The sequence below is a fragment of the Octodon degus genome, unplaced genomic scaffold (genome assembly GCF_000260255.1).
Source record: "Octodon degus isolate 3935 unplaced genomic scaffold, OctDeg1.0 scaffold00032, whole genome shotgun sequence".
Taxonomy (NCBI): Eukaryota; Metazoa; Chordata; class Mammalia; order Rodentia; family Octodontidae; genus Octodon; species Octodon degus.
The window spans coordinates 12,752,736-12,780,506 of NW_004524608.1; the positions used below are offsets into that span (position 1 = coordinate 12,752,736).

At 39.2% G+C, this 27,771-nt stretch overlaps 1 protein-coding gene across 11 annotated transcripts in view; it reads left to right on the forward strand.

Annotated features, from left to right (window-relative positions):
- The window catches only part of Rbms1 (RNA binding motif single stranded interacting protein 1), a 215,789-nt gene that overhangs the window by 92,412 nt on the left and 95,606 nt on the right, over positions 1-27,771 (forward strand). Inside the window, exon 1 of one of the 11 annotated variants that reach the window (XM_023713734.1) lies at positions 52-143. The exons of the other annotated variants lie outside the window; for them this stretch is intronic. The gene's annotated coding sequence lies outside the window, so the exon portion shown is untranslated. Of the gene's footprint in view, positions 1-51; positions 144-27,771 lie in introns of those variants that run through there. 11 annotated transcript variants of the gene reach the window in all.

Here is a 27,771-nt window from a genome sequence, read left to right on the forward strand (position 1 = left end):
CCGCGGCCCGCAACAAGTTTGGCTGCCCCCACACCTTTGTGTGCGGACGGGCTCGGGAAAGTCGTAACGGGGTGTGCGGTCCCCGCTCGGAACCTCAGAGGACCTGTGTGATTTGTAGGAAACCCGGAAGACGCGGAGAGTGTGTGAGTGTGAGTGTGAGTGTGGTGTGTGTTCGCGCGCGCCCCCTCCTTCGTTTAAAAAAAAAAAGCAGAAAGAGAGAAAGAAACAGGAACTTCTACTGTCACTTTCTCAAGGTTTTCGGTTTTTCGAAGCACAGGGAAATCCAGTGACAACCTAGTTGCAGAGATACTGGCATTAGCCTGAGTCATACACATGCCTTTTCCTATTTTAATACCGTTTCATACATTTTTTAACAGATTGAACTCCAAAGGCACTTCAGCGGTTAGATCAAAATCCCCTGCCGGGAAAAGGCGTGGAGCTAGGAGCTTATAGTTGTGTTCTTTTGTTTTGTTTTTCATCTGTTTTTAAAAGGAGGTTACTGAAGCCATGTTGTGATAAATCTCACAGAGTCGGCAGCAGGAATAACAAAACCTAGCTTTAAATTATGTAAAAAATGTGCAGGTCTGTTTAGAAAAGGTTAAACTGATTTAGAGGTCAGTGGTAAAATGCTTGTTGAGAAAACACAAACAGGATTGCAGATATTTTTCCTCCATAATAAATGTCTTGTCTATAGCCTTAGCCACTGAGACAAATCAATTAAGTTATTATCCCAGTAATGATACCAAGCGAACTGAGCCTTCCATGCAGATGTGGCTTTATTAAAATCATGACAATGACAGCGATGTCTGGTGGCCGTCTTGTAGGTGCTCACACGGTTAGGCACTGTGTTAAATTCTCGCCCCTGAAGTCGTGGGATTTGTTTTCCTCTTAGTATGTGCGAAATCTGTCTACCTGCAAACATTTGGGCTGTGTCAAAAAGTGATGTTTTCTGTTCTCCAGTGTTTGGTTCTTTTTACATGCTAACTTTTCCTGAGAGAGTAAACACCCCCAGTCTGTGCTTTTCTTGTCGAAGTCAGTGGAACTTTTACCTGGGCCAAGAAGTACCTTTAAGAAAAAAAAAAACATCTGCATTGGTGACTGGCCTGAAATATGTGCCAAAATTGCCAAATTCATAAACCAGGACCTCTCAACTCACTTCATGTGGCTTCATTTAAACTAAGTGCTCTCATCAACTTCCTAAGTGGAGCCAATTTCCAATAAATATCCTCCCAAGCCCTCCTTCCCCACCTACCTACCTCTACCTGAAGAGATGGCTAATTATGTTAGGGCCTTGTGTATTCATTTATTTGTTGCCGAAACCCAGCAGGGTGTCAGCTCTGAAATGGGAAAAGGCTCGGAGGGGCGAGGCCTTTTGCTGTGAGGGCTGGAGGTTTTGTGTGTGGAGGGGGGACAGCCCGCTGGCTGGAGCACGCTGATAAGATGCTCTCTTTTCACTGGGCTCTCCTTAGATTCAAAGACTAAAAGGGCTGACTGAATCAGAAAAACAAACAGACTTTCTTTTTTCTATAGGCAAAGAAAGAAATGAATGTGTAGGCATTATACAGACACAAGACCCGGGGTACCAGTGGTATTTGAGTCAAAGGTTTCTTTTGTTAGTATTTAGCCATTCATTGAAAAAGCACACTTCCAGAGCAGGGACGTGGTTACCATGAGTGACTTTGTGATCTCACTCTGGCTTAGCCTAAATGAGAAGTCTAATTAATGCCTTTTATAAGATTTCCTGATGTTATGTTTGCACCTTTTGGTTCATATTCATTTGTCCATTTTGATTAAAGAATTGTAATTTTTAGGTATATAATGCTGCTCAGTTTTTATCTAGAAATACGTTTTCAGCTGTTGGAGTGGATTTAAGATAATTTTCTTGAGGAAAAAAAAATGAATGTGAAGAATACTTTAAAATCATCTTTGGAAAACATAAAATGGGCCAGAATCACTTTTATTCTACTTACATGATAGTAATAACCAAAAATCATTATGAACGTTACTACCTGCAGGTTGCTGTTCTAAATGCCATATGTGAATTAACTGATACCCTCGTTTTGACGGTCCTGTGACGAGGCAGGTAAACACTAGTGTCTCCATTTTACAGTTAACACTGAGTGTGGATGAACATCATTGCCTAGAATCTCTGCCATCCACAGTGCATGGCTAGGATTTGCATCCTGACCATCCGGCCCGTGAAACTCTCACACTAGAACGACCTGATGACATGCCTGTCACCCTACAGACTTGTACAGAATAGCTGTGTCTTTGCTCATTGCCATCATGAGTCTCATTGTGAGTCTAGTTAGGGATTCTTCCCACCTTTTTGGAGAGAATGAGTGGAGGTTGTGAAATAGAAGGTGAAGGTTGAAATAAACAAATGATCTGGATGGTGGATTCCTAGTGTTTGGAAGTAAGACTGATGTAAAAATCTTGCTTTCCTGCATGATTATAAAAACACTAGACTTTTTAACATTTTACTTACATAGGAGGCAGCCAGTTTCAGTCAGGGCAGAAGTAGGTGGCTCAAACCCCCTTCCTGCCCCCACGTGCTGTAGCCAGGGAATCAGGGAGCACGAATTTCCAGAGTCATGTAGGAGAAACAGGATTTTCCTGCATCTCAGGCCTGTGAGCACTCTTGACACACACCTGCTCAGCTAAGGTCAGGGAGAGATGCTGTTGAGTGGGGTTGATAAAGTTTGTTGAGTCAAGTCTCTAAAGTTTGTTGAGTCAAGTCTCATTGAAAAAATAGTCATATTCTGTTACTGTTGCTTGTGACTTTAAGATACGTGCTATTCATTAAGTAGTTCCAGTCTGATTATTTGAAAGCAGCACCCAGAAAACCAAAATGAAAAACCACTTATCAGGACTTACATAATTTGAAAATACTTTAGTGTTTCGAAAGAGAAGTCTATATATTTAAGACACTTTAAATGCTAGAAAATGCTTATTATATCTCCATTTTTTGTGTTATATTACTTACAGTTTTTTTATTAGCTATTTCTGTTTTCATGTTTCCTTCCAGTTTAGAACTGCTTTCTTGAGATAGTTGACTCAGTGGTGTGATATGGTTTGGTTTTTTCAAATTGCGGAATTTAGCAAAACCTTCTTTTTGCTAAGTAATGTGTTGTCCTAGTGATTTGCAGTCGGGTTTTGGAGGTGGAGGAGTAAGTATAAGAATTGTTATATACGGTTATAGCTTTAGATGGTCTTGCCTTTTAGTAAGGAGTACTGGATAAGTGCTGCTGCTTTTGATGAGTGAAGTTTATCTCCCCAGTTTAAGTAGATTTACATAGTTTTCTGCCTTCTTGAGGATTAACTGGGTGTAGCTGCACGTGAAGAATTCAGCAGTGATTCAGTGTTTGGCCTTGTTTGAAGGATGACATACAAAGCTGTTGATTAATCCTCTTCAAGCAGTTTCTGTTCACAGCATTTCACGTTTAGTAGATTGTGTTTTGGTAAAATTTGAAGATTAAAGTTATACATGGAAAATATTTAAGCAACACGGTTTGAGCCTATCTCAGTTTGTTGTTTTCACACCAAGGTAAACATATTCAAGTCCAGACACTGGAGTTTCAGGGGGAAGTAGAAAATTAAATTGGTTTATATTGTTGCTCTTTTTATATTATACCAACTTTTTATATTTGTAATCAGTTAATACTTATGAGTCAAGGACTAGATTTTAAATATCTATCCATAACCTTTGACAAACATAAAATTCTTCACCACTAATTGCACGCTTTCTGCCAGGCATCCCTTTTGGCATCTTGATATGTTTTCCATAGTTGGTTTGTAAGTTGCAAACGAGGCCACCTGTTTTGGTAATTATATTACTTTTGAACACTTATTTGATAATAGGTACGATTAAATTCTTCGAGTTTATGAGAATATGTTTAAAATACTGAGCCAGAACAAAAAATATTTTAAGCATCTACATGATATCCCCTCTCAACATGAGTTACAGTTAATCCTCATGACATCTGTATGAAGTAGAGAAAGGTTTGGGAATTACATAGGCAGTGAAATTAAATGGTCCGGTTAGTGAGAGCCAGGTCGTGGATCCAGGGCTGTATCTGCTAGCAGGAAAAGGAGAAGGAAACTCGGTTAAGAGCAGCTGTAGCATTCTTACACTTCCCTATTTTTGGCCTCCCAAAGACATGTGGTGCCTAGGGGATCCTGGATTTCAGCTTTGCAATTTATTAGTGGTTTTGTTTTTTTATTTGTTTGTTTGTTTCATAAAGGCCTTTACTCTAGGGTTGTCAGATAAAAACTGGACACTGAGGAAAAATTGAATTTCAGTTAAACAGTGAGTAATTTTTTTATATGAGCATCTTAAGTATTTTATCATGCTGTATGTTTGGTAAATCCAGCAATTCTTTCTCAGGGAAAGCAGTTCACTTTTTAAAACTGTTAAAAAGAAATGTGTGTAGAGCAGGCTATTCCTACTTTTTCCACTTAAATGTTTGCCTCTCAGCATGATTTTGTAATCCCTGACAGTAACACAGACTTCACTCTTACCTTCCTAAGCCATGGGGTTCAGGCTTCTGTCTGCACGCAATCTGACTGGAAGACTCTGGTTTAAGTTCTGGCTCTACGTTTGCATACATTTTGACTTAACCTTCCTAAACCTCAGTTACTGCTAAGTAAAGATAATACTGTGCACTTCTCGGGGTTGTTGTTGTTGTTGTTAATCCCTCTGAGGTGGAGCTGTTATTATTATTAATGTCCCCATAGAGCAAGCAACAGCAGGTGGTCCTAGGAGACGCTGTGTGGTCCTGGGAGACCTTGGCACAATCTCCTAAGAATGGGCCTGTTTACAGCCACTAAAGAAAAGAGTCTGTTTAGAAATGTGGGCAGCCTCAAAAAGGTTAAAGACCTAGAGGTGGAAGATGAAGTTCTCAACCATATTAAAGAAAAAGAAGAACCAAAAGGAGTTACAAGAGTAGACCTCATCATTACTAAACAGTTCTTCATGGGTTGTGTTCCTGTTATACATTATGCCTTCTCTTCAGAGAAGAAAAGCCCTTCAGTCTTCCATATTTAATTCAAACATTTGAATGCAGAGAGTAAAAAGAGCATTGATCACTCTTGGCCATGAAAAATGCTACCATTTTAAATTGCCTGAAAAGTGACAGATTTGTTCGTACATTGTCATTGTTTCCTGAATTCCTTCCTTTGTCTTAACTGTATGTCTGATTTTCAAAGATGCCAAGATGCCGTCTTTGCATTTCTCAGAAAAAATAAACTTTGTGAGGGGTTCTTGACATTTGTAGGTGTTTGGTGGGTGTTTGTTTTTAAACTTGTAACTATATAGAATGCTTTGCATAACACATTCCAAATGCTTGGTAAACTCTGGAAGAGATATCTTGCAGACAAGAAAGAACTTTTTCTGGAGTGAAGACAAGGTAAAAAGAATTAAATGGGAAAACTGAATTCTGGATTAAATTAATGAATGAAGATAACCACTATTCATCACATTAAAACACAGCAACAACTTGATATTATGAAATAGTACCATAATGTCTGAATCTTTATTAATACTCTATTTAAAATTGTAAATTTCATAACAGTGTAGTATCAATTGGGAAAGGTTATTTTATGTGCATTGTGTTTATAATACAGTCTCTAATATGTAACTTTAAAAAATTGGGAATTATGATAATATTTATAAGTGGTTTACTTTGTTATAGTGTCCTGGTTATTTCTCTTGATCCTTTACACTATTATGTTTTGTTTTGTTAACTTTCTAGTCCCTCTTTCCCCTTACAATGAACATACAGTTCTTTGGTTATCGAGAAAAGGACAATGTGAAAATAATCTGGAACAATTTAGTATCTTTAATGTCTAAAACTTGTGGTGAAGCCCCAGAGTATTATTTCATGTTAAAAAATCTCTTAAGTAGTGTTGATCTGGGTGCAGTGCTCACCTGTGATCCCAGCCACCCAGGGGTTTGAGACAGGAAAATCTGTGGATCCCAGGAATTTAAGGCCAGCCTAGACAAGCTTTATCTCAAAAAATACAATAAAAGTTACAAAGAGACTACTTTTTCCTCCTGCCTGAGTTGTGAGGATCCTTTCCTTTTTTTTATAATGTTGCTATTATTTTTACTTCTTAGAAATTCCTGTTTCACCTTTTCAGAAATTATTTCTGATAGATACATTTAATAAGTTCATATTTTTTGTTTTTCTACATACATGAAACAGACCTTCAAAGGCTCTAAAAACATTTTAAAGGTACCAGTTCAGTGCTTTAAACACGCCCTCTGAACGATTTCAAAACATTTTAACACAAATTTATGTAAATAGGTTGGTAAGGGAAAATGTAGCTATATATTTGAAATTTCATATTCTAGATTACTTTTCAAGAGGGTAGCTATTCTGAATGTTGAATAATTATCATAATTGCCAATTTTCATCTGACTTAGGTGCATTTAAGTATAGATATTCCTCATTTAAGGACCTGCCTCTTTCATGACAGTTTTGACTTAGGACCTGGTGCTGTGACTTATGATTTGTCTTATTTTTTTCTTTTATATAGTTCTGGTACATCTTGTGTATAGAGCCTAAATGTCTTTTTGTACACAACACCTTGTTTACACAGTACTGTAATTATTTGTGGATTGCACTGTGTAGTTCTGCAATTTCATGTTCTATTACATTGCAATACTGCATGTAAGAATTTTATAAATAAAAAGCAAGGCCCATCAAATTAGAGCTTCCTTTAACCATTTTTTTTTGTGTGTGTGTGTGCTGAATATTGTACATACTGTACATACTTCCTCTTTGGGGCAAGGAAGTCCTGTAACAACCTAGTCCCAGTCACTGAACTCTGCAATTCAAGGGTGCCTGTAGGTCAGGGAGTTTAGGTGTGCTCTGCCCAAGTGGGGGCAAAGGATCTCCAGGGCGCGGAAAGGTAGAAAGGGAAGTGGAGGCTGAGCTGAATGAGGGAAGAACCCAGCATTACCTTAGTAGGTTCTTGAGCATCAATTAAAAAAAAAAAATCTTCAAGATACATTCTTCTGTGGTATGCAGGTTGAGGGAGCCAGTACTTAAGTTCATGGTTTTGCTTTAACTCAGATTCTAGGGCTGGGGAGATGGCTGAGTGGAATAAGCGCTTCCCTGGCAAGCGCAAGGGGATAAATTCAAGGCCTGGTTCTGCCAAAAAAAAAACCCCAAAAACAAAAAACAGTGCTTTAACTCAGATTCTGTAATTCCATTATTTTCTTCATATCAGTTCCACCATCTAGTATATCCTTTCTCTGATCTTTATCTTTCCCCTCTTTGTAGAACTGCCTATAAATCACCTCTTTGGGAGACCACTTATGATCAACCAGGTCCTGCTTATTCAAATATTCTAGAGAATACTTTGTTTCTCTACTGTCCAGACTCCATTTTATAGGTCAAATGTATCAAAGCAACTCTAAGAGTGTCAATTAGTTATTTTGTTTAACTGGAAGTTGAACTGAAAGTCAGAAACATTGTGTTAAAATAGTTTTCCAGTGTGTTGCATAAGTTAAGTGGTTTTTGAAACAGACAGGAGTCCTTAAGAAACAAAGAGGTGGCATGCAGGGGCAAGAGGCTGGCCAAGAAAGCAGTGAGCTAGCTGTTTTAACAGCGGAGAGAAGGCGAGGAACCAAAGAAGGTGGTTAGATTGTAGATAGAAGGAACAACTACATGGCATAGATACTTGAATGTATAAAGCCCCTAAAATTGTATGTAAAGTGCTACCTGTGTTGGCTGTTTGGTAGGGCCAAATCCATGGCTTTTATTGATTTGTCAAACAGAATTGTTTGCCAGAAGATATTTGTGACTGCTTGTGGAAGAGGACTTAAAAATGTCAGCTCTTTAAGCTTGGGGTGAGATGTTGGTTGCCCAGTGGAAGGTGACATTTCAAGCAGAACGTTACAACAGTGGCTTGGAAGCTAGGAAACATGGGCTTCTCTAGGGAAGTAGTGAGCAACCCTGATAATTAGATGTACAGTGGAGATTAGAGGGCAAAAGACTATAGGATCAAACTTGCTAAAATGAGAAAAGAACTTGAGTCCAGAAGATGGTAAAGTAAAGATATAAAATGGGGTTATGGTGGCACCGATGTAGTAAATGGAACAGAATCACTGTGCAGAAAGAACTGACACAGTGGTAACTTACTGACTGGGAAAGGAAGGGTTTTAAGAAAAGATCATAGGCTTCTCATCTTAAAGGATAGAAAATGAAAAGTTGCTGTAACCTTGCTTGCTGGGCTCAGTGATGAGGAAGATTTCTGTTAGAGATTTTCTACATTTTTTTTTTCTTTTTAGATGTTAAAATGGGGAGGGATTACTGAATTGTTCTTGTACTCACTATCCAGACACCAGGAGTGCAGTGTCCTGCAGTGTCCATGGCAGTTTCTTGTAAGAAAGAATTGTCCAGCCTAAACAACTAATTGTGCTCCCAGTGAGAACCACTGGAGCAGCTCACTTTGAATCTGTGAGATGGGTTGTAAACGTTTTCTTACAGCTTCCTTGGGATTGCTTTGAAGTCAGTGTGTAGGCTGCCTCGCTTAGATATGTTGGATTTTTCATTTGCCTTAGATCCTGACATTGTTTAATGTGTAATACATGTACAGCACACCTCTTTCTGGATAACACATCTCTGTAACTATCTCATCAAAGCATAACCAGTGCACTGTTTAAGTTAAAATGTCTCTCACCTGAACAGGACTACGGCAGTTGTGCGGTCATCTCCTGTTCACCCCATCATAGTAAAGTAGCTTCTGGAGAAAGGCAATGATTAATCTCCCCTTTTACTGTCCCAGACATAAAATTTTAGCAAGCCATAATGAGCCCTTGAGAGAGAAACATCAGGAATAGATTAAAGTACTGTAGGGAGCAAGGGTGTCATGAAAAGAAGACAGCTAGAGAATACAGAGTCTATTAGGAAGGAGTAGAATGAGTCTGGGCAAGGGGATGGGGGAGCAGAAATGATGAGACACTGGGAGAATCCTGAGTGTCTAGGAAGCCTGAGCACAACTCTTTCCAGGAAAGGTGGTCAGCTCTGTTTAATATTGCCTGGAGTTCAAGAAAGACAAAGGCTGGGTGAAGGAGGCTTGCTAATGTCTATCGGGAAGTCTTTGTATGTTTTTGAAACAGGAATTTCAATAGAGTCCTATGTGTGTGGTGGAGCAGGAAGGGGGCACATTCCAAGGGGTTTAAAGAGTAGATGAGTGAAGAGCTGTGCCTTTTGGAAAATCAGACACCTGAAGAAAAGAGATTTCCTCCAGATTTGAGGGTAACAGCCTGGAGACAAGACTGTTTTGGCATCATACTAATTATAAGGCAAAGTGGGGGTGGGAGAATACTTAGAAATGGGTTTTACTTTTGAGAATGATTGAGGTGGGGTTTGTCTTACCGGAAAGGGATCTCCACAGAGAAGTTCCTGTCGCTGATAGCAGAAGGAGGTGAGTTACACCAGAGATGAGGAAGAAGACCAATGAAGCTCAACCTTTTATGAACGAGCATTTCAGTAAAAGAACTTGGGCAATCTGAACAGGCAACAAAGGAAGGATTCCAGCTTAAAGAGTGTGACATAAATTTTGAGTCTTGGTTGGGGGTGGGGGTCAGGACAGTGAGTTAAATGGAGTTTAGAATTGGTAAGGTGATAAAACTGGTGTGAAAATTGAGAATAGTTTCATGAAGGCTGAGAAAGATCAAATCAAAAGAGATAATGAACTTTCAGAATAGGGAGGAACTGGAGTTTCTGATAAAATGCAAATATATATATCCTTAGGAGAGAGGTAAGAAGAAAGTCTTTGCTAACTTGCAGTAAAATCTTAAAGCTACAATACACTTATGCTTTCAAATCTGTAGTACAAAACAAAACAAAATAAAACCCCTCTTGCCTGTAGAGTTGTTGGGAGGGTTACATGAGATAATACCTGTGTGTCAGAACCGGAGCATTCAGATGGCTATAATGATCAAGGCGTAGCTCTTGCATGAGTTCTGTCTCCCTAACCTATGTTTGTATAAATCAAATCCCACTTGAGACTTCAACCATGAATCACACACCAAAATAGAATGTGAATTTTTAAAATCTGAACTATAATCCAAATTTAACTTTCAAAAACACTATCAAACCATTTCAACACATCTTTGAAAGGCAAAAAGGTGCTCATAGGTGCATCTCAACATCACTTTCTTAGTTTGCTAACTGTGAGGACGTTTCTTAACCTTGTGGATCTAAATTTTACCTGGGCAAAATGAGAGAGAATAGTTTTTCATTGTTGTTGAGATAATTAAGTGGAGTCATAGATGGGACAGAACTTGACACACTGTCTGACATATTTAGGCACATAGCCACTCTCTAGCTTCTCTCCTCCTTTGGAGTGTCTCCTCCAAGGTCAGTTTATACAAAAGAGGATCTTGGAGAATGGATCAGGATGGGTCAAGGAAATCCTATAGCTGTAGTACTGGTAGAAGAATGTGATGATTGTGTTCATTAACAGAAAGTATCCTTTGTGATGAGAAAGCTAAAGGTGAAATGCAGTTCTCACTGGGAAAACTGAAGTTATTCTTTTACCTAGCTGTTCTTCACTCCTCAGCCTGAAAGGTTCACCAAGTTAATGCAAGATCACTTGCTATATGACATGTAGAGGTGTTATGAAGGTTTCTGAAATAGATGCTCCAGACTGTTACGAAGTGTTTTAAATCTTTCAGCGTCTCATTTTAAATACATAAAATTTGTTTAAAGCTGCCTTTCTCATGATGTGTTCAGTAACATACTTGGTTCTATTAAATGTTGAAAGTGTTTCAGGAATTAAAATATCTGTTGTTCAAAGAAACTTGGGAAACACTACACACTATGTAGTATTGACTAGGAAAATAGCAAGATGAATTAGCAGAAAAGTCTTTGAAGTTTTGTAATAAAAACATTTGTCCAACTTTTTATGTATTTCATTATTTTCCTAGAATATTTGATCATGGAACCACTAAGCTCTGGAATGGTTGTTATATTCTTAGAACAGTTGGGGGAGATATTTGCTTAAAGAAACACTTTGCACTTTAGAGTTGGGAAGGCATATTAGAGATTACCTGGTCTGGCCTCTTTAACTTACCCTAAAGAATTAAAATCCAAAGATACTGATTGATACGCACCATCTCCTTTTTAGCTTGAAAAGCTCAGGCGTTCTGATTCAGCAGTGTACCAGCCTGTCTTAGCATCTTTGCTTTCTCCAATGTGCCACATCCTTGCACCAGTGCTATTCTAGTGAACTTTAAAGAGCATACCTTTTTTCAAAATATCATTGATTTGGCTTCAAATTTGTCTTTATGAAATTTTTGCCCAGTCATCCTCTGAACTGAGGTGGCAGTGGTATGGTGTTTGCTGTCTTCAGATAAAATGAACTGATATCTTACTAGTATCTTTCAATTTTCTATTATGCTTTTTAGTTTTCTCATACCTAAAGATCAGTTTTCTTGCCCCCACCCCCATCTTAAAGTATCAAGAAAATGGATTTGAGAAGTCTAGTTTAAAATACCCCTGATCTGGAAAAGCCCATGCATTTATTAATGCGTACAATTATTAAGGCACACTCTTGCCCTGTAAGTTCATTTTCTCTTTTTCTTGTAATTCGCTGTGGGTAGATACATTTGCATATTTTTAGCCCTTTCCTGCCTGACTTGTTGCAGCATGCAGAGTTTACTCTGTGGTTTCTCTGCATAAGTTCCTCTGCAGAAGACACTAGAGCCAGCACTCTGTGAGTACACTGTGCGGAAGACCCATCGAGGCTACTCCACTGTGTGATCTTGTGAAATCTGAATGAGCACTTCGTTGTCTTTTCTTGTCTTTGAGATATTTCAGACCCTAACTGTTCACTTGCAGAATTTTACAAATCTATTTGTAAGGTTTTTGTTGCCTAGTCCAACAGAAGTGTTCAGTGTCAGTTGAAGACTTTTTGGTGTTTGCAACCTAAAACTTTCTCCTCAATGAAACGTATGATGGGATGTTATTGTGTGGGATGAAGTGACCTGAAGGAATGTCTGTCATGTCATTGCACTTTGGGCTTCTTCAAACAAATCCAAGTCACATTATCACTCAATAAAATAGTGTTACAGAGTCCACTGTGGGTCAAGCAGTATGTTAGCTCCTGAGGGTGATAATGAATTAATAGTATCAGCTATTTAGTCTAATAGGGGCTGTGGAAAAGGTACATTAATAGTCATATAATATAAAAATTAGGGGGTCAGCCAGGTAGCTCAGTGGATTAAAGCACCTGCTTAGTAGAGCGCAGTGGCTGGGATTTGATACCCACTGTGCTGTGCTGTCCCTGACCCCAGGGTGTGCTGAGACAGATTGAGACTGGGCTGGGTGTGGTGGTGCGTACCTATAATCCCAGTGGTTGGGAGGCTGAAAACAGGAGAATCACTGCGAGTCTGATCTACATAGTGAGACCCTGTAGACCCTGTACTAAATACATTTTAAAAAATTGAAGCCACAATATTCAAATATTTAAGACCTATATAGTAAAGACTTATCTAATCTGCAGCTGTCATATTCCAATTTACCTGAATTTAGATGGTTTTTTTCTTCCTGGTGCATTTGGTTTGATTCCAGTATACAAACAATGTTCATTCTCAGCTGACTCCTTGATAGTGGCTGTCACTACAGTTATGCTCCCTTGCAATGGTGCACTATAGGAGAAAAGGAAGTATAACCTTCTTAGCATCAGTACATTGTGGCATTTGTTTTTGGTTCTTTAAAAATGATGCATCATGACTGCATCATTTCATCATTAAGAGAAACTCAAGGTATTTTGTACTAGGCTCAACCTCTTTTCCTTTTTTTAAAAAATCATTTATTTATTTATTTGTTTTATTTGGTACAGGGTCTCTTGCTGTGCAACTCGGGCTCACTGTGATCATTCTATCTCAGCTTCCCCAGCTGGGATCAGAGGTTTGTGCCACCATGCCCAGTCTCTGGGGCCAGCATGGCACACCTGGGGTTCTAGGGCCAGCACGGCATGCGGTAACTAGGGATCAAACCCAGTCCTTGCCAGGCAGATGCTTAGACTGCCGAGCTATCTCCCCAGCCCTTGACCTCTTTTCATTGTCCTTGAGTCAAGTGTATGAAGTAGGATTGGCAAATAGTATGGACTTGTGAACTGTGGATCACTGGCATGAAGGGGAAGGAATCAAGGTTTCCATAGGAATCGCACGTGCATTTTGTGAGCGGTATGTAATTTGGCTCAGCAGGTGCTTTTCTGGTAAGGCCACATAGTAAATGTTCTAGGCTTTGTAGGCTGTAAGTTTGCTTGTCACGTGCAGCTCAACTGGAAAGTGACCATTGATAATTCATGGGCATAGCTGTTTTGCGATAAAACCATGCAAAATGTCAGCTACAGGATATATATGGAGAGAGAGAGAGAAGATAGAATAATATAATATGTATATGCAAAATTTGGGTCACTAATTATCAAAGCAACATGGTCCAAGCAAATTACTAAAGCACCTGTGTGTTAGTTTGCCAAGGCTGCTACAACAAAGTTCTGCAGAGCTTCCTGAAGAACAGAAACTTAATTTTCTTACAGCTCTTCTGGTGCTGAGAATTCTTAGGCCAAGGCATCAGCAGTACCATGCTTCCCTGAAGGTGCTAAGGAGAAAGGTGTGCTCCAGTGTCTCTTCTGGCTTCTGGGAGTTACTTGGCTTGTGGCAGCATCATTCCAGCCTTCACCTGATATACTCACTGTGTACCTGTTGCTTGTGACCAAAATTTCTCTGTTTTATGTTGGACAAAAGTCTCATTTTAGTTTGATTACCTGTATAAAGAATCTATCTCCAAATAAGGTCTCATTCCAAGATACTATGGATTAGAAATCTTAGTCTGTCTTGAGAGAACATAATTCTCCCCATAACAAGCTGTCATCAGGCATCTGCAATACTCATTTTAATAAAACTCAGTTGGGCATTTTGATGGGCCCAACATAAACCCAGAATACTTAGTGACTATTCATAGTTGCATTTCCTTCAATAGTAGAAGTGTTACACTCATGGCCCCATGGTATTCAATACATAAAGAAATTTTCCACTTTGTAGTTGATTTTATTTTGCAGAATAGAAGGTATGTACAGGGTCTCTTACAGAACAGTTTAAGCACATATTCTGGAAATAGCCACTTCAGTCACAACCTTCATGGATCTTGAGAACTTGTGCTCTTCCTTGCCCAAGTCCAGCCAAAAGGTCCTTCCTTGGTTTTTGAATTGTGTATATTTCCTTCTGTCTTCCAAGCTTTCATTAGGTATCTCAAATGGCCATCACCCTCTACCCTCCCATCTTCAAGGTCATATCTTGGTAAAAGTTCAGGTTCTAACTCTTTCCAGAAGATGGTCTCTGTGATCTCCCTTCTGCAATTTACTGTGTTAGAGCAGAGTTCTGATGTGTTGGTTTCCATCCAGTACATCTCAGTTAGGGAGTGTGTGTGGGTGTAGTGGAAAAGTAATCATGCCCTTTGTATTGAGAAAGAGATGAGTTATATCACTACCCATTAAGGTGTACGGTTACTTGTGAGGAGTGGGAATGAGTTCCTGCAGCTTCTAAGTAATCCTTCATAGCAGCAAGATTCTTGCCCATTTGTCAGTATGTTCAGAAGGCTGTTGTGGAGCTATAGTAATGTAAGAATGTAGTGTGGTATTAAATTTTACATTTCCTGTGTCCTGTGCAAGAATTTTAAAATGTATATGTGCTCAGTGACAGGTGCCTTACTTTTGTTATTCTCAACCTTCACTGTTTTTGAAAAGAACTTGTCTTCTTTTTATGTTTTTGCACTTGTTGTTGCAGAGTATGAAGAACACATCTTAGATGTCATTGATATAAAAAAGAAAAAAGCTCTTAGTCATTTCTCTTTAAAAATGGATTTCTCCTTTTATATAATTGTTTCTTATTTGCCAGATTTCTCTTTAACCCTTTGTTTGGCTGTTTTTCATCACTGACTAGATTGCTTAGTATCTTGGCACACTAGAGCCTTTTTTATTTTTTGCAAGTACAATGTTCGTGTATTGCATGCATATTTGGGAGGCACAATATTTAGTGATTTTTATTCTCATAGTTTCCACTGTGTTTAAAATGTGGATATGCTCAGGTTTTATTTTTCACAGTCACATCCAGAGTATGGAATAAAGCACACTTACCAGTCATTATTTCAGTAAGAATGTATCAGTGCCCAGCAGTCCTGTGTGTCAGGGAGGGCACCTCCATCTCGAAGTGCTAGACCCTTTCTGTGCAAAACTGAGGTAGTTCATTTTTCTAAAAGAGCCACTTTCTGGAATTCTTGTCACAGTCACATTGAAATAATTTGTGAAATGAGCATATGTGCAGTTGGCTTTGTCTGAACAGGAGCAAAAAGGGCTTGTAACTTGAGGAGCATTGCTGTATAGAAGGCCTCTCCCAGGGAAACCATTCCAGGAGACAGGGTTATATTTGTTTGTACCCAGTGAGGTATATGGAGTTGTTAACCTAAAGCTGGACATTGAACTCTCTACATGTCAATTAGTGGGAAGCTGAGAAACCTCTCACATCTGAGGGAGGGTTGGTTAAAAGTGTCAGCTCAGGAAAGCGGAAATTGCTTGGATCAGCTGGTGCAAAAGAGGATTGAAGGGTGTTGCCAGCGTGTATGCAGTTTTAGAACCAGCAGATGCCTTTTCCTGCTGGCTAGTGAAGAGGTCAAGTGCCATCTGGAAGAGTGCAAAGAGAGACTCAGTGGAGAGTGAGAGACAGTATAGCTCTGCTTTGCCAGGGGCAGAAACAGAGCCTGAATGCCCTAAAAACCCAGATTTTCTGTAGAAGCTGTGAAGTGGGCCTTCCATGTAGAAGGGATACCGGGTCTCTGAATTGTAATGGCATGCTGTCTTGGCTCTGCCATTTTACTGTACTGGTATTCCCTAAAGTGTGGTCTCTAAACCACCTGCATCAAAATCTCTTGGGTGGCTCATCAAAAATGGAATCAGTGTCCTTCCCCTGACCCAGTACTGGGGATGAAACTAAGGTCTGCTAGGCAAGTACTCTCCCCTTAAGCTACCTACCCAACTCTATAAAATTTTATTTTGAGACAAGGTCTCACTAAGTTTACCCAGTCTGGCCTTGAACTTTTAACTCTCCTGCCTCAGCCTATGGAGTAGCTGGGATTAGAAGTGTGTACCACTAGCTCAGCTAAAAATATAAATCATTATGTCTCTCTTAAGCAAGAATTTCTAGTGTTAGGTGGGGACATTTTAAGCTCTGCAAGTGACTAAGAAACACTCTGTAGAAGAGCATTGGTGAAGTACTCCTCAGAGCTGTCGCTCTGTATGTCTGAATCTTTCAGTGATAAAGAATGCATTGTCATATAAGCAGTGATCTTTTAAGTCCAGAGGTGATGTAGGCAGAAAATTTAAATGGGTACTCCATGGAGAAGGACAAATTCATGAATAATGGAAGCAAAATTAGATCCAAAATAACTAGGATACTTAAGGCTGACGTCAGAAAAAACTAATAGCACATGTCCCTTGGAACCTTGGTTGGCTGGAGTCCTGGTGTAGCTGGACTTAATGCACTATCCACTGTGAGTTTCTGCAGGAAATGGTTTCAGAGGTTGGTCTGAGAGGTTCCGAGCCAGCTTGGGAGCCAGGGCCAGCCGTAAACCCTGAGGCCTGGATGAAACTCTGAGAACAGGGAAAACGGTTCTTATTTTTTTCCTGTCAAGCATTTGACACATAATTTTTCAAGTCACAGTCTGGTGGGGCTGATAGGTGGAGGATGTTGTGGGGTGGGAGGATCGATATATCTGTGGGAAAGATACAGCAGGAAGGAGAGATTCCTGATCATCTCCACGCATAAATACTGTACTGACAGTGTGTTCCCATTTTCTTTATTTGTTGATCCTTTTTCTTATCCTCTCTGCTGTCTGCATACAGCTGGTGAGACTGCCCTTCACAGCAGAGGAGGGGGAGATTCCAGGGCTCGTGCCATTGCAGAGAATCCCCTACCAGAGAAGCTTGCTGGCTGTCCAAGCAGAGAGGCAACCAGAAAACCATGCAAGCTCAATTTCTGCCTCTGCCTCCGCTTGTTTAGCCTCTATTCACAGGACTTGCCAGGAAAACTCGTAACTATTTGTTTCGTTACTAACAACATTGGTGTTTTAAAACAACATTTGTGATTAAAAGCTCTTGCTAAAATGTAGAAATTTACCTAATCTTATTCATCTCTCCTAAGGGAAGACTACACAAAGAAGCATTAAGAGAAAGACGATAGTTATTATAATGTAATATCATTTGTCTCAAGTCTTTTCCCCATCATAATAACCATCACATTCCCACTTACGACAACTACTATCATTATTTTGCAATTGTTATCCTCAGTACAGATGGCCATATAGCCCCCTGTCTGTTGAGTTAGCTAGCTGGGAAAGCAGATAGGAGAATCAAGGATTGGAACTGTCTTCAAATTTGATAGACAGTGAATAGCTCGTGATCAAATTTGTTGAAAACAGTACCTTTATACTTTGTAGAAAACATGCTTGTCAGTTCTTCATATGACACTTAGCCAGGAGGAATGATGATCTACACAGAATAAAAATTAGTTTTGAAAAAAGACCAGCACACTGGAAGGTAATCTTAGGTTAACAAGAACAACAAAAAAGAAATTTAGTGGGAATAACAGTAAAAACTGTCACTTCAATGAAAAATATTAGAGATAGTTTAATATAATTCAGTATGGGGTGGTGTCTCAGTTACTCTTCTCTCATTGCTGGGATAAAACATCCAACACCCCAAATTAAGGAAGGAAAGGTTCATTTATTTGTTCATAGTTAGTGAAGGTTTCAGTCCATACTCAGCTGGCTCCAAGGCAGAGCAGCACATAGCAAAGTGTAACCTTTCATGACAGCAGAAAACAGCAAAGAGCAAAGAGGGAAGCAGCTAGCTAGCCTCTCTTCCCTCTTTACATTGTAATACAGATTACCCACCCCAGGGCAAGGGTAGAACTCACACCCATAATCCTAGCATTGGATTAAGAATTAATCACAAACTCTAGACACCACCCCATGATTACATGAGGCTTTGGAGGGGACAACTAGACAAAAATCATAACAGAAGGTATCTTATTTGGACTACTCTAGCAATGGAGTTAAGGTGGCTCGACTGTATGTCTCACAGTTCTGGAAGCAGGATGTCTAGATCAGGTGCCAGCATGGTTGAGTTCTAATGAGGGCCCTCTTTGGGGTGAAACTGTTGACTAGTATCTTCACGTGATGGACTGAGGTCTACTGAGCCATCTCCAGTTTCAGTTTTCTAAAAGCACTAGACCCATCCATGGGGATTCCTCCCTCATAAACTAATTACCTTCCAAGAGCACTGCCCCCTAATATTATTAGCATATTGGGAATAAGAACTTCAGCATATGTTTGGGAAGGCATATATATTCAGTTCATAATAGTTGATTTAAAAATGAATGGGCATTAACTGACAAATTGATTTAAGTTTAGATTTATCTATAGGTCTACCTACATTGATAAAATTATGTTTAGACTTGTAATACAATCATCCTACTACATAGAGAAGTTCCACTCCCAAAATTCTTCTGTAATCTGGGATTTTTGAATTTCTCCTTTCTGGAAGCAACGTATTTGTTAGTTTAGCAATCAAGTTTTCCTATTGAAGTATCAGTAGGAATTAGAACCCCAGATTAGGTCACAAACCTAGAGTCTGCATGGACTTTTAGAATTAATATTGCTAGCATAATTTGTAGATCTTTTTTGAGCACAAGTTTGCAATGTGATACATATTAGATATAGAAAGAGTATTTCCATTCTTCTTATCACAGTAAAAGGTAAACATTGGATAGCCCTCTGCACTCTACCTTCTCTGAGTTTGAAAATCACAAACATGAAGCACCAGTAGAAGAGCATATGTGTATGTTTAAATTCCTTTCCCAGTGCTCATCTGCATTGTTTTAGGTGATAGCAGCTCTATCCTGGGAGATCTGGGTTTGCAAAGAGGGACTATAATTTGTTAGAATTTCAGGAGAGGGTCCGTTCCCTCATCCCACTTCTTCCTTCCCTTTGAGCAGTTTCTTTCCCTTTCTCAGTATTAGTTGTGTCTTTTGGCTTTCATTACTCTGTCCAGTTCTTGTACTGGGGAGCTTATATGATGTTTACACATGCAGGTCTAATTTATTTTGCTTATGATTATGGTCTCTGGTTGCATCCATGTACCTATAAGAGCCTCAAGTCTATCTTTTTTTTTTTTTTTATAGCTGAGTAATACTCCATTGTATTAAAAATCCCATGCCTCTTTATCCAGTCCTAGGTCATGGTCATTTGGGTTGTTTCCAAGATTTAGCTTTGACAAATTGTGCTGCTTATAAACAGTGGTGCTCATATATCAGTGTTCTATTAAAAAGAAGAGTTAATGCTTGAATTTTTTTTCCCTTTTTAAATATTTTGTTACAAATTTTACATGCTTATATCTGGTCCTCTGAATAACTAATTTGAAGACAATATGCAGTGTAACAGCCATTGTTGAATTCCTATTAACTTGCTTAGTGAAATTCTGCATCGTTTCTAATATTTTCATTTTTTTTTTCTTTTAAAAACAATAATAATTTTAAAAAAGAATTGTAGGTGGTAGAATTAAACTTGGTGAAAAAAATCCAGAAAGGATGACAGGTGTGAACAGCCCAGTTTTTCAGGAACAACTACACCACCTTACCCTTAGGACCACCTCCCATGGCCACAGTCTTTTGTTTTCTCTCCCCACCTCCTGTGGCTGTACAGAGGAGCCTGGGAGGAGGAGAGGAATTGAGAAATGGCTTTATCCATAGATCAAATTGAAGTTTTCATCAGGATGCCAAGTTTAGAGAGGCAGAGAAGAACGCCCCCGATGGAGGTGACTCGCTGCTCACGTCCTCCAGGCCCGGCCCAGTCCTGAGGCTTATCTCAGAACACTGCAGGGCTGTGCATAAGTGCATGGCATGGCCCCCTTCACTGCACAGAGAGACGGAGAGGCCGAGGGCTTTGAAAGACTGTCCACAGCCACATCGTGAGTGGCCAGGGTGACATCTGAACTCAGGCAGTCCAGGGCTTTCCTAGCTCCTTAGAACCACCTAGGCCAGAGAGTTACTATATTTTGAGGCTTTGAGAAATATCATCAAGAAATTAATTAACATTAAAGAATTAAATTTAGGAAAGAGAAAGGAGACTAGACTTGTTCCATGTTGTACAGATTTAAAGTATTTTAGAAATACATTGTGATATCTGCTGTTATCCACTATAACGTTTGCATTTAAAAATATTTTATCTCTGCTATGGAGAGTAATCGAACTATGATAAGAGGCTGGACAAGATGACCCATAAGTTTCTCTCTGAATCCAAATGTAGTTAGAGGATTAATAGGTATTATAACTTAGTGTGTTCTTATGTAAAAATAATTTTTTACATGCCCTCTGATTATGCAGCATAGATTTTTAAAAGTAGGGTTAGGAGAATCAAACTATCCTTTTACAAAAAACTGTTTAGAGCGTTTGACTGTTGTGCACCAAAAATCCTTTCCTAACCAGAAATGAGAATGTGACTTAGTTTTTTAAAATAGGGTTATTGCAGATATAATTAACTAAGGATCTTGCTATGAAGTCATGCTGGATTGGGCCCTCAATTCAGTATCTTCTCTTTTAAAGATGAGGGTAAAACAGCAATAAAGTCATGTAATGAGAGGAGAGGAGGGAATTCTGCTGTCACAGGCCAAGGGTGGCAGGAGACACCAGAAATGAAAGAGGTAGGGAAGGTTCTCTCCCTGATTTCAGGCATCTGATGTCCTGGACTGGGAGAGAAAAATTTCTGTTGTTTTCAGCTGCCTACTTTGCAGTCATTTGTTACAGCAGTCACAAGAAACTGATATAGTCAACTTTCTACTTTTCTCTCCATTTTTATTCCTTAATTTTGGATGGAATAGCTTAATGCATCTAGTGTGCTACTTACAATATAAAGTGTAAGTCTAAAATTTCCTGATTTAAATATTAGGATGGCTTTACTTATTAAGTTGACACTTTATAGACGTGGTTTCAAGGAATAGCTTTTTATTTATTTTTTAGTCTGTGTTGGGCAGACATAAAGGTGCTGTGATTCATCTGGAAGAATTTCATCCAGGCACTCGGATGACTGGACTAGAAGTTAGTGTTCTAAAATCTCTCTTACATTTCTCGGAGGTTAAAAATCAGTTAAGAGGACTGGAGTGAGGCTGTCATTTTTCAATTGAAAGATTAATAAAGTGAATCCTGGCAGGAATGAGCAACAACTGCCTGAGCAGATGTGGCCATTACCAAGGGCAGGAGGATCCCAAAGTGACTGCATCTTCTCAAAGGCTTATAGCAATACTGATTAATCTGTTTTGAAAAGATAGATACCCACACATCTCAGGTATCCAGAGGCAATAAGATTAAGATTATTAAGACTAAGATTTTTTTCTGAATTACAATTCTCACTATCAATCATAATTTATCTAGTGTCCCTGGTGTTTTCTAGTCTTAAACAAAAATTTTGAAACTCCATCTGTCCTGGCAGTTGGAAATTCTTTAGAGATGCTTCAGTCTAGAGAGAAATGTACATCACTTCTCAGCCTTTTGGTTAAGATCAAGTGTGGAGAGAAATGTAAAAATTTTCAGTGAAAGGAACCATTTCAGCTGGGAAAATGATACAGTTAATGTATTTCTAGCCAGATATCAGAATCCTTTCCAAGATACTTAGGCACTTTCACCATCTAGCCCTGGCTGATTTCATCCACTTTCTTAGGCCATAGAAATATTCAGCATACAATATTTTAATCACTGCAATAGTTGGAGCAGTTTTTAGCATGTGTTAGTTTATTTTCTTCAGACATAGCAGCTCCTGTCCTGATGGATGGGATGAGCAGTCAGGGCCTGGCCCAGTCTCCTCCAAGTCCTTAGACACTGCTGGGGGAGATTAGCTGTTTCCTTCCAGTGTGGAAATGCCACTCGAGAAAGTATTAACCTTTCAGTGAGATTAAAATATCATGAAAAAAAAAAAGATTGCTTGAAGTATTTTCTAGCAGTATTCTCATTCCTGCATAGTGATGTTGTGCTGTTAGGAAGGAGGGAGGGAGGGAAGGAGGGATGAATGAGAAAAAAGAAAAAGGAAGGAGAGAGAGAGAGAAGAGAAAAGGGATGTGTCAGTTTTACTGTTTTGCAACCAGGTACTTGAACCAAACCTTTGGTAATGTTTTATTAGAAAGGTTTTGTAAGCATAACTTAGGTACACGATGGTACCTTGGTACCTATTCTTTATTACTTCCAAGAGGCACAATGGTGGTTACCAAATTGTTCTGGCTGGAAAGGGTCCCAAGTCATGAAGCAGTTGACACCATCAAATTCTAACTTTTACATGTAGGGTCAGGAAAAGGAAGAATACCAGAACAGTTTTCGCATGGAACGCCAAATTTGATGAATTTCAACCCCATTCAGTAGAAAGGTTTGATGGTTCTGTTCTTAGCAAAGGTAAGATTTTATAAAAGTTTAAGTGGTACAGTTGTGTAGCAAGTACTGCCATGTGGTGACATTAAGTGGCATCCCACACTTCGTTTCTCTTTGACTTAGCTCCTGAAAAGGTCAAATTTACCTTATTTTGTAACCATACTGTCTGCTCCTCTGTGGCCTTGGAGAAATCCTTTAACCTCTATTGCTATCTGGAAAATAGTGATAAACAGACCCATTTTATTGTGAATAAATGAAAGAATGCATGCAAAATTCTTATTTTGGTGCCAAAACTATATTAAATGTAGAGTAGTATTAGGTACCACTAAAAATAATGTCCATTTCTCTATGAAAAAAAAAAAAAAGATTCCATAAGTTGTAGTGGTTTAAAATATTTTCCCCTCTGAGGTCTGGCCAAATAGCTCAGTGGAGTAAAGCACCTACAAGCAGGCACAGGGGCCAGGGGTTCGATCCCGGGCCTGCCCTGCTGGCCCCACCCCCAGGGTGTGCAGAGGTGGCAGTTGAGACTGAGCGTGGTGGCGCGCGCCTGTAATCCCAGCTCTTGAGAGGCTGTAAACAGGCGAATCACTATGAGTCTGATATAGTAGTGAGACCCTGAACACCCTGTAAACCCTTCCCTAAAATAAAAAAACCAAAAAAACAAAAAAAAAAAAAAAAACAACCTTTGGCTTTTGCTTATTTCACTATTTTTATTATTTATTTATTTATATTTTAACTTAGGACAGGATCTACAGGGTGTGCAGGGTCTCACTACATAAATTAGACTCAGTGATCCTCCTATTTTCAACCTACCAAATGCTGGGATTATAGGTGCGCACCATGATGCCCAGTCTTAGTGTGCCCCCCGGGGGCAAACCCCAGCCACTCTACTCTGCCTAAGCAGGCACTTTAGTCCACTGAGCTCTCTGACCAGCCACTTATTTCACTACTTTTAAAGACTGCTTAGATAACTTTTCTTAAAAGATAAAATAATGTAAGCCCAACTATAGTAGTTAACAGAGTTCAACTTACCTACTATGGGAAAAATATTGTTTCTAGTGTTCTATGAATTTCTAAATCTAAAGGAGGATTTGCATAGTATTATAAGGTAAAATTGACGTCTACAGTAAGGGATAATGAAGATGGAGTTAGAGCTTGTGATGCAGGGAGAGGTTCAATATGTATTTCTAGCTCACCCATTTAAGATTTAGTGGATAAATTCAATAATTATGATTTACATATTATATTTTTAAAATATCTAGGCAGGATTAAGCAGTCCTTTAGATTTGACTGTTCTTAGTCTGCCTATGATGGAAGGTTTGTTTTTTTTTTTTTTTTTTTTTTGAACCGGGGACTGAACTCAGGCCCTTGTGCTTGCCAGGGAAGCAGTTATTCTACTGAGCCATCTCCCCGGCCTCAATGATGATATTTTAATTTGAACAATTTTTATACAGCTGGGAGCCCCTGGGGAGAGCCCAGAGGCTGCTGTTACCCTCTGCCGTGAACTGGTGGGCAAGTGCCCCTGCCCTCCTCCTGTGTACCAGAATAAAGCAAGCTTGTCTTTTCTTTTCTAAATCATTTTTCATACTAGAAGTAGTCTGGTTCTGATCTTAAATAAATGAGTCTAACATTTCTCTTTTAGAGTTTTTGCTCTGTGCCCTCATTTTTAAACTGGGCAGAGAATACTGTTTTGAGATTACATCAGAGAGAGAGAGATCTCAAGTTGTCTTTATAAAGAAACAGAAATTTTAGCTTTTTTATTGTCTGGTCCCTACAATTTTTTCTGCTTTAGGAAAAGTTATTTGATAATATATGGGTGCTCTGGACCCTAGATTCTGCTACTGTCTGTTTCCTTAACTCTGAGATCCTAATGTAACTGCCTTTGTTCCTTCTGCTCTATTCAGGCAGCAGTTAGGGCTCTGGCCTGCTTTTCTTCTCTTTCTTTTTTTTTTTTTTTTTTTGCTCTGGAAAGCTTTAGCAGCTGTAGGTCAGGCATTAGTGAAGCAGAGAGCAGCTCCTTTCTCCTGGGCACTAAGTACGAAGTCTCCAGAACCAGTTTTTACTTTGGAATGACTTTCCTCCTAAGCATTTCCTTGTGGTAGGTGTCATCTTTTTGTTCTGTGCGTTTAGGAGAGAAGAGATTTATGAAACCCGTTTTAGGAACTCACAGATAACAAGTTAGGTTAACCTGGAATAGCCATAGACAGTGAATGATTACATGTTTTGTTATGTGCGGAAAAGGTAAAAGATACATCATGAAAAAAAAATAATGAAAGAAAGAATATAGGAAAAATACAAGTGTATGAACTGAGTGTCGGACTGCTCACCATTCTGATGCCTGACCTCTAAATGCACAAATGTTCTGAGTCTATGTTCTGGAGAGCCAGAATTTTATATTGCCCAGAACTTGGTAGAAAGTCTCCACCCTAAAGGCCTGAGTCAAAAATCTATATTTAAACAATGCATTTGAATAATATTAACATTAGTTTGGTACATGGCACATAGCACTGTTTTCACCCTGCAGATGGCAACATCATTGTGGGTCCCAAATCAATGTGTAAGTCATTATCAGTGTTTCTGAACAAAACGAACTAGGAAAGATATGTTAGGGTACATTGCATATAGTAAAAAAAGGCACTATTTCACCAAACTTCTGTTTCAGTTTTATGTGTCTGTGCCTGTATATGTACAGGGTGGAAATCTAGGGCGAGGAGTTAGTTTCTAAGCTCTCTTTCTTTATATGCACAGACATGTATGTAGAAATACATTGACTGATAACAGTAAAAAAAAGAAACTGTATGCCACTAACATTCACTTTCTATAATTTGGCAGATTGTGTCAAAGATAAAAACATCTGGATCATACCATAAGAAACAAACAAATGCAAACAAGCTTTGATTTGTACTAAGTGAAAATTCTTTCCTGTTGATATTTTACTTTGCATAGAAATTACAGTGTTGTCGGACATGATTTTGTGGATGATGATGATCAGAATGGTGAGATTTCTTTGTATTGAGGAGGGGATTGAACTTAGGACCTTGCACTTGCCAGGCAGGTGCTTAAGCCACTGAGCTATATCTCTGGCCCTCAGGTTGGTAAGATTTCAGATGCTGTTAGTTCAGTTCCTGAAAGTACAGATAATTTCTCTATGACCTAATTTGTGAAGTGATGTAAATAGGTTTGGATCTTTTATTTAAGGTTTAATCACTTTTAATAGTTTCCATGAGTACTGTTGAATGTGGAGAAAGTATGCTTTACAATGAGTGATTTCCACCCTGACAGCTTTGCACTGTCAATAATAATTCACTTACAAGAAAAAAATCTACTATATACAAACTGTACTGTAACAACTAGAAGGAGGTTGTTTGCCCTGTAATCCTAACTCCATAGGGTGGGAGGAGGGTAGGAAGTTCAGAACATTGCAGAGTTGTTCTGTCTGTCATGGTGGAAGCAGTGTTTCACTTCCCTGTGGAACTCTTCCTTATTTCAGTTTATCTTGCATAAAAAAGGGGGAGGGCCTCCTATTTCTCCTTCACAAGGCTCTGTGCTAAGGAATAAAACTAGTACAGATCTGGAAATCCCTCATTTAGACCTCTGAATGTATACCTGCATTCCAGTCAGAGTCAATTATAATTTCACACCTGAAGTTGAGTAGTATTTTATGTTTACTGGGCTTAAACAGCTGGTTGTTTGGCATGTAATTTGTTTATTGTTTGGAGTATTCTTTTAAGGTGGTCTGGGAACTATTACACAATCCTTTATGAATAAAAGAGTGAACAGAATGATGTATGGCCTTTTGTGCTCATTACATGTTGAGGCACAAGGATGACAAGCTGCTTAAAGTTTCCATAGATCTAAGTTACTAAGACAGTGGTACCTGTATAGTTCTGTTTTCACCTTAATGGTGTTCCAGTTTCCAGAGCTCCGAACTTCATGCAATTTTGTTTCACATTTGTGCCTTTAGCTTTAGCTGTAATTTAGAATGCCTTATGCATTTAGAGTCTTCATAGAGAATCATCTGTGACCCAACAGAGTTGGTGCTGGCCCAAGGGATGCAGGAAAACAGCTCTACGGTGTCTTCTTTTGTTGGTCAAAAACTTCAAGGTGTTAACAGAAATCACTCCTGCATCTACTGGGTTAGCCTCTTGCTGTCTTACTCTGGTTGTCTGGCAGAATGGTAAGTGTACTTAGGGGCTGGCAGGTTTGTGCTTTGATTTGCCTTACCTGCAGTTAGCAGACAGCATCATCCAGACAAGAAACGCTGTCTAGACAAGAGCACTGTCCAGGCATAGAATTTCAGAGCTGGTTAGAGATCTGCTCCCTGGTGTTCATTTCACACATGAGAAGCCAAGCTGTGACTTTCATTCCAGTTCCTGGCCCAGGTGGAACTTGATTCTCAATATTCTGACTTTCCTATGTAGTAATATTTCTTTTTGTAAAGGGAAAGGGGATTTTTTTCTTAGCTTTAAGTTTCTCATAAGATTTCCTCTTAACTTTATCGTATTTATCTATTACTGTCTTAGTTACTTTTCTCTCCCTGAATCAAAAGGCTGGACACCCAAAATTAAGGAGGAAAGGTTTTTTTTAGCCCAGTGTGTGAAGGTTTCAGCCCACAATCAGCTGGCTCCAAGGCAGGGTGATGTGCCAGCCTGATAGAGGGGTAGTGGTTCAAGGCGGCAGAAGACAGCAAAGTGACCAGAGCAAAAAAGGGTGACAGGCTTCTTCTTCTCCCTCATATCATAAGCAGGCTGCTTGCCCTGGGGGCAGGTGTAGCACTCACACCAGCTCTATGCCCTCCTCTTGCACAGGATAAAGATATTTACAAAGTGAGGACCTGGGCACCCTGATGAATGACTTAAATTTCTGAACTTCTCAAGTTGGCACAGTGTATCAACCATTACAACTACCTGTGTACTGATTGATTGGTTGATTGATTGATTGATTGATTGATTGACTGATTGATTGCTGGAGATCCAGCCTGGCCCTTGAGTGTGTGAGGCAAGCATTCCACCATTGAGCTATATCTCAAGCCACATTTATTTTCTTTCCATGCTCTTTTCTTCCTAGAAGACTCTGGAGTAACCTTTCTCATTCATATTCAGATTTATATTTTCTAAGCTCTTCTTTCTGCTTTTCTACTGTGTCCATCCCCAACATGACCATTTTAAGCTTCCTCTGAACCAGCTAGGTCAGATGTTTCACTGGCTTCATGAACAGTGGTCTTTCCTGCCTGTATCTTGGCTAATCCCTCCACTTCAGTTTCACCTTCCTTTCAGATTTGTCAT